General features: G+C 34.3%; 2 protein-coding genes across 2 annotated transcripts in view; one reads left to right on the forward strand and one right to left on the reverse strand.

The window, feature by feature from the left end:
• Positions 1-17975, forward strand: part of LOC136041864 (AP-1 complex subunit mu-1-like) — a 381890-nt gene that overhangs the window by 279248 nt on the left and 84667 nt on the right. The gene's annotated exons all lie outside the window — the stretch shown is intronic.
• LOC136041871 (cuticlin-4-like) overlaps positions 1-17975 on the reverse strand; it is a 35269-nt gene that overhangs the window by 14883 nt on the left and 2411 nt on the right. The gene's annotated exons all lie outside the window — the stretch shown is intronic.

Consider the following 17975-nt stretch of genomic DNA (forward strand, 5'->3'; position numbering starts at 1 on the left):
AGGAATAAAGGGAATTACCGAATACATAATTTGCTTGCGAGTCAGTATAATATGTATGTTCATTTAATTTATGGCTATTTAAATTATTCAGGAGTGGCCAATAATCAGGCCTTGGAGACCTATCTCTTTGGCTCTAAGGTCAATAGTAAGGCATTCTGCTAAAGCTGTTATTGTCTCAGTTTTAGCGGATGAAAAAGCTTTGGAAATCAAAACCACAGAAATTCAGGAAAATATAATACTTTAGAAACAAATTTGGGCTATAAATTTGAACCATTTGAGGGGGGGGGGGGGGGTAAGTACAGTGGGTCTGCATGCAAAATGTGTAGGGTACAATTATTCTGTATGCTAAGAAGTAAGAACTGTTTTCTAACTTCAAAATGTCCAAATACTTTACCCCCCCCCCCCCCTAATGTGTATATAGCCCAAATTATATATTTCCCATCTATTCTGTCACTTGTCTTTTTCTTGTATCACGCTAAGCTGAAAGAAAATAGAGAAAAAAACGGTTTGTTCTTTACTTTTAGACAGCGTAAATGTGAGTAAGTGGCGTATAATACACAAGTCCCAATTCCTCACTAACTTCACACATATGATAGGATCAATTAGCAATGCAATGGGATGGAACCCAAAATTACTCTGAAAGTGGTAATTAACGTTTTTCATATTCAGTTTTTTAAGTCGAAATACAGTCTGCATAAAGTAGACCAAGGATGGTTTGGGAAAATATTTAAGCTAAGTAGGCTGTTTCACTTTAGCTTATTATAATTTAGCGTATTATTATTATTTAGCTATAGTTGATTTAGCTTATTATAAGTAGGCTGTTTGACTGATACTGGTGAGATTACTCAGAAGTCCTTACCCCCAACTGTATTTGAAGCACCTGCAAGGACAAGTAGGTAGCAGCTAGGAGTCAAACAGAGAACGCCACCTTGGTTTTCCGCCACCCGGCGGAACATTAGTTAGGTCAGAATAGACAGGTTAGGTTAGTCTATGTCTCTTTTTTGTCTATATCTGTGTCTATGTCTATGTCCATGTCCATTTCTATGTCTATGTTTTGTCTATATCTGTGTCTATGCATGTTCTTATGTCTATGTCTATCCCGACCGACCTGAATTAAAAGGTGGCGGAAAACATACGATGGCGGAAAACCGCGGTGGCGTTAAAATACTGCTACCGTTACATGGCGTTAATGGTATTTTTCGACACTAGCGCCAGTTTCACCCAAGGTTCCCATACAAGATGTGCAACCGCAAGCCCAGTTGGCTTTCGTACATGACATACATGTATCAAGAAACAGTACTTAAGATAACGCTAATCATTTGTCAGGCATAAAACGTGTCAAAAAGTTGAATGATTATAATTATTTGCTATAAATTGTCATATGGTGTAACAGAAAATGAAGTTGTACCGTTAGGTGCATGAGTTTGCAGATTTAAATAAAGCTCATGATTGAATAATTTAAACTGAGTGTAAAGGGTGAAGAAAGAAGTCATCGGTGACAATTGGAGGGGAAAGGGATAGGCTCTTCGGATTTTGTAAATACGCTTTTGAGGTTTCATCATTAAAAAAGTCGTATTCTTTACCCTTTTTTCTCTTAGTAAATCTTATATTTAAATTAATAGCAATTACATTCTATAAATAATAAAGATATAATTTTATCTTCTGAACTTATAATGACTATAAACTAATTAAAATTTAATATTTATATAATGCTAGAAATATATTAGATACTTGTCTATTACACGAAACACAACCAAGAACTGAAAGTAGGTTAATCCTAATGAAATATACCAAAACATGATGATAATATAATACTTAGGAACAAAATTAGGGAAACTACGATAAAGAATTTTGGAAAGCAGACCGCATAGAACGCGTTATATTAGTTACCTAACCCCTAAGCGCCTCTGTATATTAAATATTTAATTAAAAAATAGCTACATCATAATTTTTCTCACTCAAATAAGAAAATCACAACCTATACCAATGAGATAAACCGGTTATTGTTAGATCTTATACAGCATAATTCTTGAGTGTGTTTTGCTTAGCAGAGAAGTACAAAATATAAAATTGAAAAAAAACTGATTGGACTATAATTTGAACGAACATTTGAATGAATTAGCTCGTAACTTAAAAAGGTTAAACTTTATCATAATTTGTGAAGGATTTCAGGGGACAGTAGTCCCTGTTATATGTAAAATAGCTGTTCGTTACATATATAAATTAGATAGTAATAGATTTTTTTTGTCATTTTAAAGGAAAGAGTAGTAACGTTTAACATCCAAACTTCAAACCGAAAGAAATGATTCCTTATATGAGCAGGACTCTCCCCTCCTAAGCTTTTCGCTCTGAATGATAAGTTTTGCTGTGCTTTAAAAATAATTCTTGTTCAAATTCAATGGCCCTTACGCTTCAGGAGTTTTTCTCGAGGAATTGCAGCAAAACTAAAACTTAAAGTTAAAGAGCAGGGGATGAGGGGGGGGGGCAATGCCTCTCATATACGAAATGATTTCTATTCATTTAAATTTCCGATTTTACTCTTTCCTTTTGCAAGATAAAACCTTTTTCTTTCAAAATTCGACTTATGTTCATTTTTAATAGCATACACATGGCTAAGCCAAATGTAAGGAGTTGTGACACCCTCCTCAAATCGACTCTGAAATAAAATTTAACTTGACAACAGTGTTTCGAGAGTAAGAGCTAATTTTATATATTTGCTTTTAGAAATAAAGTGTGATTATCCTAAGTAAACTATCCTTTCCACAGTATTGAGGCGAGCTTCCTTAGATTCAAACGGGATTATACTACTAATTTCTTCCCTCCCTCCTATTCCGTTGCTGCGCATGTTGTAATAAAACTTAGTTTTTAGGTATCCACTTACTAATGATAAGGGTAATGAACAGGGTTCTGCCCTTGAACCCCAGTTTTTACAATCAAGTTTAATACATGTAAAACGACCCTTGGAGTACATGATTCATCCTAAAAAAAATGTACTCCTAAAGAAATATAATTGGAGGGTATGTGAAATTCCAAAAGTTAGTTACAGGATAATGGTTTTCAAAGGAAATACTTCAAAAAGATCTTTTTATAAAGATGATTTCGTTGGACGCCTCTAGTGAGACAATACTTCCCGGGAAAATACAACTTTGAACGATTCATATAGATAGTAACTTGAGAAATACTCCCACTTAAACTTCAGTGAAACAGAGGTTCTAGTAACCCTTGAATACACCCATCCGATAAGTTTTTCTAGTGGCGCTCATGATACACCCCCCGTGCATTAGCACAATCTTTTATGTTACAGAGTAAAAGACTGTCTTCAATAAAAGAGGTGCAATCGCCCACCAAGACCAATGTTAAAGGGGTATTCCAAAATGATTCCCGAGCATCAAAATGGATTTAAGGTTAATTCCCACTTCCTCTCCCCTAAACTTCATTTTATTTTTATCTGATGTTGCATGGAGAATAAGGAACTTTTGGCATAAATGTGCGCTTGTTTCTTTCCAGCACACTCTCCCCATCAACAAAATCATCAACCGACCTTAGTTCATAATGGCTGATGAACAATCATACACTACACCACTAGATATAATTTTATCAAGCCTCGAGTGAATACATTTAGTTAAACTAAGGCTTAGAGTTGATATTTATTTTAGCCATTTATTTTGTGTCCACAACGTACATCTTTAGCAATGAATGTTTTACCGCGTGGTACTCTTTTCTCTGAAACTGGAAGGCTCAGTAAATGGTTTTGTTAATTATTTTAAAATGGACTCACTATCCTGGAAATTTTACACCAAAGATTTGGTTACGTGGAAGGATCTTTCCATGTAGGAATTTCTCATGGGGGAAGAAAATTTCTATGAAGAGGGCGCTGGGTATCCCAGCATTATTTAAAAACAATCAGAAATTAAATTTAAAAAAACAAGTTTTTTCAACTGAAAGTAAGGAGCAACATTAAGATTTAAAACTAATAGAAAGTATTACGTATACGAGGGTGTTCTTTCGTCCTTTCATATACGGAATTTCCTGGGATTACGTATATACGCAATCCTAGGGCCCAGAAACAGGGCCCATTTTTCGCCACTAAAGGCCACTCTGCTCTGACACAATCTTTTGTACAACTTAAAAAGTTTATGAGATCTTTCAGTTTTGTTTCAGTTTTGTCTCCTCAGAAAATTTTATAGCTATAACTTCTAGTACAAAAAAAAACAAAAAACAAATAAACGCCTCCGTGATGATTCTTCTTAGAAAAAAATACAAAATTTCACCTTTTTATTCATGGAGGCTTGAAACCTCCATAAAAGAATTCTCTGAAATACTGAATTCGACAGAAGAATGTCCATCGAAATCATTCGCCCTAAGGGAAGCGTTTCTCACTTTTTCAAAATGGGGCAGATTTTCTCAGACTTCTAAATCTTTTTCGAATAATTTTAAACTTGATAATTTTACACATGAAATTCACCAAAATTGTTTATTCTCTTGTAAATATTGTTTTCAAAGCTGTTAATTCAGCGTTTGATTACTATTAATATGAGCTGCTATTGTCTAGCAGTCTTTGACCCCGAACTGTTAGCACTCTGTGTTAACAATTGCCTCCCTCCCTCCTGAAGAATTCCCCAGGCACGCCAATTATGACCCACAAACACTTCTCCATATTTTGGGCCGACAAGAATGAGTACGTCATCTCTTATGCTACAGAAAAATACATTTGCCTGCAATGTATTGCACCCTGAAACGCAGGGTGAGTACCCAGCATGTATCACCATAGATAGGTTTAGTCCGATCTCTACCCTCTCTTTCCACAGGCCCTGTTCCGTATTTATATGAAGATTCAAGGAGAGTTGCAAATTTAGGGTATATAAAATTACTTTGGGACATCATTCAATCCCCTCCCCTTCCTAAATAATGACCCACCGGCCCACATTCAAAAAATATCTTTTTTGACATTTCCATTGAAAAATAAGTTTTGGGGCACTTAGTAGTAAAATAACAAAATTACCCTCCTAGATTCCCCCATTCCCCTAAATTTCACGAATTGATACCCCAGTGTGGCTGGCAGTAAGTTTGTAATGCTCACATGAAGAGGCATACAATGTTTTATGATTAATTATCTTCCTATTTTTTGTCAGCATTAAAGGTTTATACTTATCAAGGATTTTCCAGGATATCTAAGGATTCCTAGTGACAAAAAACGGAAGATTTTGGAACTACTTTTGGTGGACGATCGGTAGATGTCCTTTTGGGTAGAGAGCCATCTACCGAGGTTTCACAGATTTGCTTGAAAAGAACAGTGAAACACTGTCAGCAGGTGCAGATTAATATATAGGATAACAGATGTCCGTAAGCCGTAGGCTATTACCGGGTAAGGCTTGTGCTCTGATTGAAGTTATGTATGAGCAACTTTTGCGTCTGTAAAAATAAGAGAAAGTGAAATGCCGGCACACATTTCCAGTTGATTAAAATTCGAAACCGATTTTCGTTTAAATTGATACCTCTCCAAGATCCATACAAACAATGAGTTGGTTAAATATCCTCAATGATTTTCACGGCTTTTTATATTTTCTCATGCTGATTATCGTTTAGTTATTTTAATACTAATAAATCCTTTGGTTAGATGTAATCAGTGATTTTCACAGCTTTAAAAACCTTCATATAATATCATTTATTTAGTTTAATAAAAATTGACATTTCAGTACCCCAAATTATGACGTTGAAGCTAATAAAGATAACGAAAATGAAGTCTGTTTGTAATAAATTGAGTAGAAACTTACACTATCTTTAAAAAATTATCCTTTAAAAATATCATAAATAAAAATATTATCTTTAAAATTATTTAGTAAAGATCAGGAAAATAAATTTTTAATGAAAAATGACTCCATATAGAGGTAATCAGTTTTTAGTCATGGCTGTTGTCAACTTAGAAAAAAAAATGCTAATAAAAAGTAAGCAAAAAATAAGGTAGAAACATAGCATCAAATATCTTAAATTATTTAAATTATTATAAAATTGTCCTTTGAAAGTGTGACCGTCCTTGGGAATGAATTAAAGGATGAATGTTAATTTTTTTAACTTTTACGGATAAAAACGTTTTATAATTTAAGTACAATTATTATTTAAATAATTTTATATATAACTTTATACTTAATATAATATTTTTATAATTAATTAATTTATAATTAAATATATATTTAACTATAGTTTTATAATTAATTATAATGTAATTTAAACAATTTTTTAAGCATGACAATAGTGACAAAAATGTGGCACTATCCAAAAACTTCATAACTTCGGTCTAACCAAAATAAATTCTTTTAAGAAAATTGGTGTTTTATAGGCCTAGTATAAAAATACCTAAGATTAGTACAGAGGGGGGTTATGTTGATGCTTCCGTACTTCAAGCCAAGGTCACTCAGACTTTTCATTTCTGCTAGAAGCTTGGTTGTTTCTAATAGGCGTCCCTATTAATTAATTAAGTTATAATTAATAATTATAATTAATTATAATTAATTAATTATAATTAAGTTAAAGTGATTACTGCCTAATGATTATTAAATTCATTTTTCAATTGGATTTTAAAAGTTTACTATACGAAATACATATGTAGTCAATGCCGAAAGAAGGGGGGGATTAAGTAAAACTTGTTAATCCTTAATTTGAATGTGGAGTTTAATCAAATACCCTCAAGCGTTTTTGGATTATTGTTTTACATAAAGGCGAATTAAGAAGTTACTTTGAAAATATATTGAAAATAAAATAATATATCTATTGTTATTTATATCTAGGCGTTTTTCGAAGACTCAAGTTGATACTTGAATTGATTTCAAAAGCAAACTTGTGGTTTATCCTGAGTAGAACAAGCAACTGAATATATTCTCACATGAATGAATAAATTAACGATATTTTTCTTAGCTTTTCCTATAAAATTAGTACGGTACCAAAATTATTAGTAAAGTACGGTACCAAATATTTTCGCAATTTCACCCAAGGAATGTATTCTCAGTCTACTTTTTGACAACGGAATACAGCCTAAAGTCTAGCTCAAATTTGCGACCCATATAATAGGAGTCTCATAATCGACCTAATCAGATAGCCTGGCTTGGTAGTTAGTTTTACAACTATGTCGCATTTATATACAAAATATTTTGTTTTATTTATCGACACTTATCAGATATATAGATAAGATATTTATGCACGCACCTAATATGGGTGTGTGGAGCGTGTAGGCGCGCCTAAACACTCCTTGATCAACCTGCGTTTATACCAACACGTACCGATACATGTCAGACTTTAAAAAAATGCTTTTTTGCCACCTCAAAATTTAAATGCTTAACATAATTTTCGGTTCTTGAATACTGTATTGTTACTGATCACTTCTAAGATAGGTCAATACTGTTTAGACCTTGTAGATCTTTTAAGTTTTAAAACCATAACAAAGCCTTAAACTTCATAATCAAGAGTGTAGAATCAGCTCGAAGTGTTTGAATTTTTCTTTGTTTTCTTTTGTATCTAAAACTGCAGCTACATCATGAATTTTGGGCCACTATCGGAGGAGAGGGAATCAACCATCACCTGCTCCGGCATGGCTCAATTCTATACTTTCTCTTTTCTTTATTTTTACTTCTTTTCAAAGCAACATTCTCAACTAATTCAGCTAAACCAAAAATTTAATAGTGTATTGGAAAAAAATTGTCTAGTAAGAAAAAATCGCTATTTGTAGCTGCAATATTTTGATTAATGTCAATTGTAAGAGCTTTTCAACAAACTATCTTGTCAAAAGATCCAAGTATTACATCATTTTGTATCATTTTTCGTAAAGATTCAGTTTTGTCAAAAATTGTTTTTTACTTTCTTTATAATATTTTTTTTTATTTCAAATGAGCCCTTAAACATCTCCCTATGATGTTGCAGTATGCTATCAGTGGCGAGTAATAAAGAAAGAAAAAATGAGAGAAAACAAAAGAGAAGAAGGACCAGGACACATCACTGATGTAACAGTTACACAAATGTAAGAGAGATTGGTTTTGTTATTATAGGTAAGTAGATATGTGGACGTTCGCACGAATACAAACCCTCATACGTTTTACTCAGCGCGAAAGTGTTGTATTTTGTTTATTTATTTGTGAATGTTGAAATAAAAACTTGAACTAAAAAAAACTATTGAACCAGCTGTTGTAAAATATTGAGAGCGCGCCAGTTTTAAAGGGAAACAACTTATCTAGTGCAGAGGTACAGATAAGGGTTGGGTGGGGGATGGTGGGGAGGGTTTACGCTTAAATTCCAAGGTGTTGGCGCAAAGCGCCGTTAGACTTTTTGCCACGACAACTTAGATCTTGAAAAATATATTTATGTTAGTGTTTTCATTGAAAGTTGCCTCTTTTTGTACTTTTATGTAAAAAAAAAAAACCCAATTATGTCGATGTAGTTCCATGAGGAAAAAACAACTTGTCTCCGAGAGAGCGCGTTAGTCCATAACCCTCAACCCTCTAATTCTTGACGGCATATCCGTCAACCTTAAAGAATGTGTTTTATAGTTTTTGTCCAACTCAAGGTCGTGCTACGAGGATATCAGAATATCATTTAAAAAAATCTTTCTACCGGATCAAGCTACTTTTATGTCAGAACGTTCAGCAATCAATCAAAAATTCAGCGTCCACAGATAGCGGGAAAGGCCACGAAGATTCAGCAAAGTCAACGTCAACCTCTATGATGGTCTTCTGACTTCCCTGATGAGAATCTACTATGATGAGAATCTACTGACTTCCCTGAAAAATACTAAATTCTATTATAGACTAAAACATAGGACAGAGAGCTACGTTCAGATTAATGGTCGTCAAAGTCCGCTTTTTTCAGATCACTACTGAACTGGAGTTCACCTCCGTTGTGCAGTTGGTGAACTCTTCAATCTCAATCACAGACAACAATATGAAGAAAACTACTTGATTTTTTTTTAATCGCAGCTTCATTCAAAGCTGCAAGCGAGAATATCTAGCGTGTCTTTTGCTTTGGTAGACTGAGCCCCTAATTTTGGTGAAAATTGAAAGTCGACTATGCAACAAATCACGAGCTTTCAATGCCTCCATCGAATATGAGATGCTTTGCAGAGTTGATACAGTGCAAACGACAGCCACAACTCTCAAGACCATCGATTAAATCAAGTCAATGATCCTAGGGGAATCGAAGATATGTGATGGTTCGACTTGTTAGCTTCAAAGAGTTATTCCAATTGTCTAAATAGACTATGTTTTCAATTCAAACCGCCGAACGATCCTTAAGGTGATTTGAGCACCTGCTCCGAACCCCTCCACACCTACTTTGACTTCAGCCTGTCTTTGACTGTCTTTGACTTCAGCCATATGTCAGCCAATTGAAGACCGAGAAACCAACAGGCTGATAGCCTTTCTGACTTCTTCAAAATGGCAAACATCAGACTTGGTGAAGCACGCAACGCTGAACGCTGAAACCAAAGCTGATGGAGGAGATAGACACCACTCTCTACACCATGAAGCATCCTTTACACCATGAGGAGATATAGGTCAAGTAATTCACCATCGGGTAAAAGAGGTGAGGATGTTTGGCTAGATGTGAGATGACTGACATGATCCTAAGGGATAACTTCGTTTTCTTTTGAAAATAGACCAAAGAAATTATAGCACATTTGTATCTTCTATAGATATTGGAATATATCACAGGTCAGTTTATTACAGCTAGTTTTGTAGATACGCTTTGCGTAATCAATGAAGCAATAACTATTGTTCATTTTGCTTTTTCTTGTATTGTCGCCCCTTCTCCCAAAAAAACCTCCTATTTCTGCTTGATAGTTAGTCACGTGTCAATAAAATATGTGTTTACAAAACATAAGTAGTACCATCATATCCCTTATTGCGCGCTTCTTTTCAATATAATAGTTATTCCTCTGACAAAGAATCCAATAGTTGGTCTTATATACAGCCCTGAATAATACATTTATTTGTTGTTCATCATCTCGCGATGCGTCATGTTTTCTTCGATAAAACTAGTTAGCTTGGTTCTTGATATGAAAACAACTGTGTCAAAGTGATTTAAATTCAATTATGGGATAGCATATGATTTTTAAAAGATGATAATTTAATTAATAGAAACACCACTTAGTGTTTCACTCTTTAATATTGTTTTAGAGTGTTTTTATGTGTTGTTTGTTTGTTCTTGTCGTTTTTTGCATTTAAATTAGGTAGTGTTACACTTGTAAAATTATTCGACTTTATTTCAGCTCATTTTTGGTTTAATGTAGCTCTTTACTTTTTTTTGAAAAACTTATTTTGCAAAAAAAGAATTTTGATTAATAAACTAAATGGGTTCCAATAGATTTATGGGCACCAATAGATTTTTTATTTCGTGTTTGTTTCAAACACCGCATTCACGTTTTTGACACTCGACACCATTATACTTGGGATATATACAAAACCAAAAGAAAACTTTAGAATAATAGAATTCCTACTTAGGTACTTTTTAACACATACTCGAAAAATTTGGATCTACACAGTCAGACAATAACCGGTTTATAGCTGTCAGTATTCGGAGACAATTAGCTTAGGCTCAGTGAAAATCTAAGTTGCAGGTATATTTTTTACTGGTACTTGTGTATTATCCAGAACACACTCAAGAAATGAAGTTAGGTTAATCATAAAAATATAGGAAAATATGATGAAAATATGAGACTAGTAACAAAATTATGGAAACTACAAAAAAGAATTATGGAAAGCAGGCCGCCCAGAACGCATTATATTAAATACCTAAACTGACCTACCCACCTCTGTATATTAAATATTTAACAAAAATATACATGCTTCATAGTTTTTCTCACCAAGACTAAAAACCGATTGCAGACCGACAAACCGGTTTTTCTCAAAGCAAACTTCTTCAGCGTGTTCTGAATCTGAATAATACCCAAGTACCTCATAAATGTTTAATATATAGAGGCAGTTGCGTCGTTTGGGGGAGAGGCAAGGGGGATAGTTACCCCCACAATAATTTGAAGAAAAAACTATCATTAAGTAACTTTAAAACTGCTGCTCGTTTTAAGCTTCTAATTGATTCTTAACTTCGACCAGATAATTCATTTTAATCAATCCGAGCTCGTTTTTAATGTAAAAACCGCGATAAATAGTAGTCCATTGCGCTTTCTCATTAATATTTATACAAATATACTGCCTTTGAATTCTTATCATCAAAGAAATAAATCATCTACTTCTTGTACAAGATCAGTGTAACATCAACCAGGAAGAATTTTGCTCTTGTTGGCAGGTCTTGTGCTTGAAATACTTTACAGTGAGATGTGACAAACAAGTTTGACTGTTTTAAATATCTGAATTAGACTAGTGTATGTTAATTTTGCGTTTTAAGCTAGATTAAGCAATTATTTGATGCTTGGCCTAGGATATCACATAGGGCATTGGCGAAGGAATTCAGACCTACAGAGATCTGAAATCCCGAGTATTCAATGGTATTACGCTTTGGTGCTATTGAAACTAGTTCCAGTGGCGCCAATCATGAGGGGGAGGGCATTTATTATTTCCCCCCCATCCCATGACTTCAAATGGCCCCCCTCCTTAAATCTTTTATAAGTATGGAATTGAGGTGGTTGAGAAGGGAAAAATGTTAAAAAGCAATTCTTCGACCTGCTTCATAATCCGTTGAATAACTGTAGTTAACAAGTTTTTACTGGGTCTGCACTATAGTTTATTCACACCCCCCTAATATGTAAATATGTAACCCAAATTATATATTTCCCCTGTATTTTGCCATGCGTCATTCTCGTTTCAACCCGTCAATAAAAAAGATATTAAATATTTATGATATTAAGGATAAATATTATATAAAAAACCAAGTTTTTTTAACAAAAGTAAGCTACACGTTGTGGGTGTCATATGGCACTTTATGATTGCCTCTACAGCTCAGATTTAACTAATCGATGTGGCTTTAGAGGTCCTGAATTGCCCCGGAAACGTAAAGTTCCAGTGAAATTAAGTGGGGGTACAATAGTACCATATGAGACAGTGCAAGAGTTTTTAGAAAAATACAGTGTTGTATCCTGTTGTTGATGTTCCAACTACAGAGATTGAAAGTAGGCTAGAAGAGAACTGTTTGGACGTTCGGAAAAACTTAAGCGTAATGCTAGGCGCAAACGAAATGAACAAAGATAGTGTAAGCTTTGTATGTAAATATTATAAGCTCGATTTCGAACGCTGCGTGTCTGAGTTAATGTGTTTTTACGGAGTTCAGGATATAAAAAACGAAAACAAAAAAAATTCTAGAAAGAGCATCTGTTTTTGCTGAAAAACGCTTGAAATGGTTGTTTCCTCTGATATTTGATCTATTTAAACAGTACTTCACTATTCCTATGACTTCTACGTCGCGTGAAAAATCTTTTTCTTGCCTTCGATGGTTGAAGACATACTGCCACAACAACACGGGGCAAGAAAGATTATCTTTTCTTGCATTGCTAAGAATTGAAAGAGAAAACATAGGCGACTACAATTTTCATAACAAGTCTTTGTGTATTATAGGTTTATTTTATATGTACATTCGCCTTATTTAAATATCATAAGATTCGTGTTACAATATAGTTTTAGGCTTGGAATCATATGTAATAAAACTTGGAATTATCCTGTATTTTTGCTACTGCTTTATATGCCCTGCTTATTTCAATGCTATTTATTGATATACAACAGCAAACCCACTACCAAAGCAATTTAATAAAAAGTCATAAATAATATTTCAATGAATCATGCATAGTAAAGGTTTCGCACAACAAATTTAATCTTACAGAGTCAAAATCTGTTCAAAATTGCGTGCAACTGAATAGCACAGTACATGGGGCTGTTGAAATGGCGCTTTGTTCAACTATAAGATAGAGCATCTTGTGTTGAGAGGGTGGAGACGTGGAGGGGGGTAGGTCTGCATAAGTAATGGTGAAGCCTGCTGAAAAAAACCGAATGTCTATGTAATTCCCCTTAGCCCACGCAAAAGTTTTTTTAAACTATAATACTTCTGTCACCAGCAGCAAGTCATTACTGATCATCTTAGTAGAAGCTTCATCACCAGTACTTAATTTTATGTTTATTTAATATGTGTTTATCGATTATTATGTATTGTGTAATAATTCAAATTTAACCTACTAGCGTCTTCGGTAAATGGTAACTTTTCTTCAATAGCGCTCGAATAAAATTCTTGCCCCCCACAGCAATAAAAATGCTGGCCCTACGCCCCTGTATAGAAGTGGCTATTTTGGTTAGATTAGTTATTTAATATAATGCGTTCTGTGCAGCCCTCCTACCATAATTCTTTGTTGTAGTTTCCATAATTTTGCTGCTAAAAGTATTGTGTTTGTGTTTTCATCATATTTTGGCATATTTCATTATGATTGACCTAATTTCACTTCTCGAGTGTGTACTGGCTAATACACAAGTACCCTTACTTATATCATGAAGCATGTTTCCATTAATCAAATTATCATGTTGTCTCCGTGGCAAACCAGGATTTAAGGGGGTGATTAAGTGAACTGATGGAACTAGAAAATCCCATGTTAAATTGAAAATTTATATTTAAAAAGTACTCAAGTATTCATTGGCGGAAGATGCCGCTTTTAATATCAGGCCATAGCTTCTTGAAGATGCTACAAAATGTTTGAAAGGATTTTGTTCTATTTCCTCTAATTGCTTAGAAATCTTAGAAAATGTCTAGGTATTTTTCACAAGTGTACTCTATGAAGGATATTGCTTTTGGAACAAAATTGGTACTATCATGTGCAGAAGACAATAACCTATAAGATGATTGGAACCATTTTTTGATGTATTTTCCTGTTTTCTAACAGTCCCCTAGAATATTTTCAGCTACCTGAAATTTTTACAAGTCGGTTGCCATAAAGAATCGTTTCAGATCGCCGATAATAACCCCTAGAGACGAAAATGACAAGCTGGAATAATCAGCTGCTTGTTAATAGTGTGAAATTTTCATAAATTATTTCAATGCAATGAAGAAACATAGAAATGAGAAATAGTCAGGAGCCTTCAGGAAAGTTATGCACACAAAGCCGAAATCATGGGGAAAATTAAATCAAAGCGAGGTATGGAACTGCGAAACTGCGAGAAATTTGGGGATAGGCTAGTGGATAAAGAACCGAAAAGAGTCTAAGGCGGAGTATTGCATGGAAGTTGGAAAGAATGGACTGGTCAACCCCAAACGAGGCCACGACTACTTTTACCAAGTACAATCAGTCAGCTTGAATGTGCTCAGCTATATACTTGCTTTTTCATGATTTTTACCCAGAAAGACTTCTACATTGAAAAGATAGACCGCAATCCAGGCTTTTGGACCGAAAAGATTTTTCCCAAGCTGAAAGGATTCTTCATTGATGCTTTGATCCCAAAGTTCCACAGGGGGTTCCAATACAAGAGCCGTACTTATAAGATTAATCGTCTAGTACCGGTAACAGGAAAATTCATTTTCCTTACATTCTATCCTTCTTTGTAGTTACATACTTAATTGTATTGTCATTTGAAATAAAATACCTTTGTTTATATTGCTTGTCCTCCAACTTTATCAAACAGTTCGTAGTAACGAACTGTAGTAAAGAGCGACCCGGCTCAATAGTAACCGAAACTCTAAAAAATGGAATTTTGGTACCAATAGCTACATCAAAAGAATCTCATTTTAATGCTGATTTTAAATATATTAAATAAAAAAACAAGTTTTTTCAACTGAAAGTAAGGAGCGACATTAAAACTTAAAACGAACAGAAATTACTTCGTATATAAAAGGGGCTGCTTCTTCATCAACGCCCCGCTCTTTACGCTAAAGTTTGACTCTTTCTCCCAACTCTTCTTTTTAAAACAGTAAAAAACTTTAGCGTAAAGAGCGGGGCGTTGATGAGGAGGCAGCCCCTTTTATATACGAAGTAATTTGTGTCCGTTTTAAGTTTTAATGTCGCTCCTTACTTTCAGTTGAAAAAACTTGTTTTTTTATTTAATTTCTGAATGTTTTTGAATAAATGTATGTTTTGATTTTGGCTCTCCGCAGAGTAATAATTGAAACAAAATTTGAATTTTTTTTTTTTTTTTTGCTGAATGGCTTACTCATAATTTTGATCGAATGATTTTGGGAAAAAAGAGCGGGGGAGGAAGCCTAGTTGCCCTCCAATTTTTTGGTTAATAAAAAAAGGCAACTAGAAATTTAATTTATTACGAATGGTTTTATAAGTAAAAGATATACGTAACTTATAAACTAGCTTACGTGAAGAATTTTTCATTCTCATATTTTTATTACACATATGAGAGGGTTCACCCCGTCGTCAGTACCTCTCTCTTTACACTAAATCTTAAATTTTGGCCCAATTAATTAAGAATGACCCCTGAATCACAAAAGCCGTAGAATAAATAGTTGACATTACTAAAAATACTTTAGCGTAAAGAGCGAGGTATTAGGAGGAGGTGAGCCCCTCATATGGGTAATAATTTCTGTTCGTTTTAAGTTTTGATGCTGCTCCTTACTTCCAGCTGAAAAAAAAACTTTTTCATATATATTTTTTCATTGTTTTTTTTTAATAATGTTAGTAAATCCTGCGCTCCCTTCATGGAAATTTTCTTCCCCCATGACCAAGTCCTCGATGGAAAGTTCCCCCAGTATATCCCCCTCTTTTCGACCCCTCTCCCCGACCAAAAAATTCTCCTGAAAACACCTGTACACTTCCCAATAACCATTACTATATGTAAGCACTGGTCAAAGTTTTTAACTTGTAACCCCTCCCACGGAGACTATGGAGGAGTAAGTCGTCTCCAAAGACATAGTTATAAGGTTTTTCGACTACGTTGAATAAAATGGCTATCTCAGAATTTTGATCCGTTGACTTTGGGAAAATAATTAGCGTGGGAGGGGGCCTAGGTGCCCTCCAATTTTTTTGGTCGCTTAAAAAGGGCACTAGAACTTTTTATTTCCGTTTGAATGAGCCCTCTCGCAACATTCTAGGACAATTTGGTGGATACGATCACCCCTGGAAAAAAAACAAAACAAAAAAAAAACAAATAAACACGCATCCGTGATCTGCCTAAAAGTCATAGAACACTACTGTAGAAATTTCAAGCTCCTATCTGCAAAAATGTGGAATTTTGTATTTTTTGTCAGAAGGCAGATCACAGATGCGTGTTTATTTGTTGTTTTTTTTTTTTCAGGGGTGATCGTATCAACCCAGTGGCCCTAGAATGCTGCAAAAGGGCTCATTCTAACGGAAATGAAAAGTTCTAGTGCCTTTTTTAAGTGACCAAAATCTTGGAGGGCACCTAGCCCCCGTCCCACGCTAATTATTTTTCCAAAGTAACCGGATCAAAATTCTGAGATAGCCATTTTATTCAGCGTAGTCGGAAATCCTTATAACTAAATCCTTATAAGTGTACAGACGTCTTCAGGGGCGTTTTCATTTGGTCTGGGGCAGGGTTGAGAAGAGAGGGATATGCTGGGGAAACTTTTCATGGAGGAAGAAAATTTCCATGAAGGGAGCGCAGGATTTCCTACTATTATTAAAAAAAAAAAAACAATGAAAAAATAAATATGACAAAGTTTTTTCAACTGAAAGTGAGGAGCAGCATTAAAACTTAAAAGGAACAGAAATTATTACGCATATGAGGGGCTCACCTCCTCCTAATACCTCGCTCTCTACGCTAAAGTATTTTTAGAATTTCAACTATTTATTCTACGGCTTTTGTAATTCAGGGGTCATTCTTAAGAAATCGGGACAAAATTTAAGCTCTAGTGTGAAGAGGGAGGTACTGTTGAGGGGGTGAGCCCCCCTCATATATGTAATAAAAATGTGAGAATACAGAAGTTCCTTACGTAAGCTAATTTGTAAGTTACGTATGTCTTTAACTAGTAAAATTTATTTTTACTAATAATTTTACTAATAAAAAAATTCGTAAGAAATTAAAAGTTCTAGTTGCCTTTTCAGGTAACCAAATAATCGGAGAGCAACTATACCTCCTTCCCCGCTCCTATTTTTTTCTCAAAATCGTTTGATCAAAACTATGAGAAACCCATTTAGCCAAAAAAATAAATACCCAAATTTCGTTTTAATTATTCATCTGTGGAGAGCATAAATCAAAACATGCATTGATTAAAAAACGTTAAGAAATTAAATTAAATAAAAACAAGTGTTTTTAACTGAAAGTAAGGAGTGACATTAAAACATAAAACGAACAGAAATTACTTCATATATGAAAGCGGCTGTCTCTTCATCAATGCCCCGGTCTTCACGCTAAAGTCTGACTCTTCCTCTTAACTCTATTTTTTAAAACAGTAAAAAACTTCAGCGTAAAGAGCGGGGCGTTCATGAGGAAGCAGTCCCTTTCATATACGAAGTAATTTCTGTTCGTCTTAAGTTTTAATGTCACTCCTTACTTTCAGTTTTATTTTTTTTTTAATTTAATTTGTAAGAAAACTTTGGTTTTCTAAGAATCCTCGAAGAAAGCTTTCAACTAAGTTCGCTGTTTAGTTTCGAATTAATGAAATGAGGTATTTTAAATAGCCTATCCCTAGGAAATAAAGTGGAAAAAACAATAAATTTTAAAATGCATTCTATGCATGCCGTCAGAGTTGCATATACATGGGCATTTTGTACTTGAGAATGATAGTGCTCTTTTGCTCATTTTCTAATCTCCCTTGGTCGGTAACCAAGCTTTGCAAGACACTGTCAAATATATTATTATTTCTTGGCTGAAGCATCTCACCAAAGGAAGCTGTCAATCAAAACTTTTGACAAGACTTGATAATTGGTGCTATTTGAATTTTTGACAATCGCCGATCTCTAGAGAATTAAAAGACAGAAGGGTAACCTTACTTAAATTCTGAAGCTCGATGTTTTCAAGTTCACTTAATCACGGCCTTAATCAAGTTTAGAGAGATGAAAACCCATTTAACAAAGAAGATGACGAATCACGAGATTAAAAAAA

The sequence above is a fragment of the Artemia franciscana genome, unplaced genomic scaffold, assembly GCF_032884065.1.
Source record: "Artemia franciscana unplaced genomic scaffold, ASM3288406v1 PGA_scaffold_47, whole genome shotgun sequence".
Lineage (NCBI taxonomy): Eukaryota > Metazoa > Arthropoda > Branchiopoda > Anostraca > Artemiidae > Artemia > Artemia franciscana.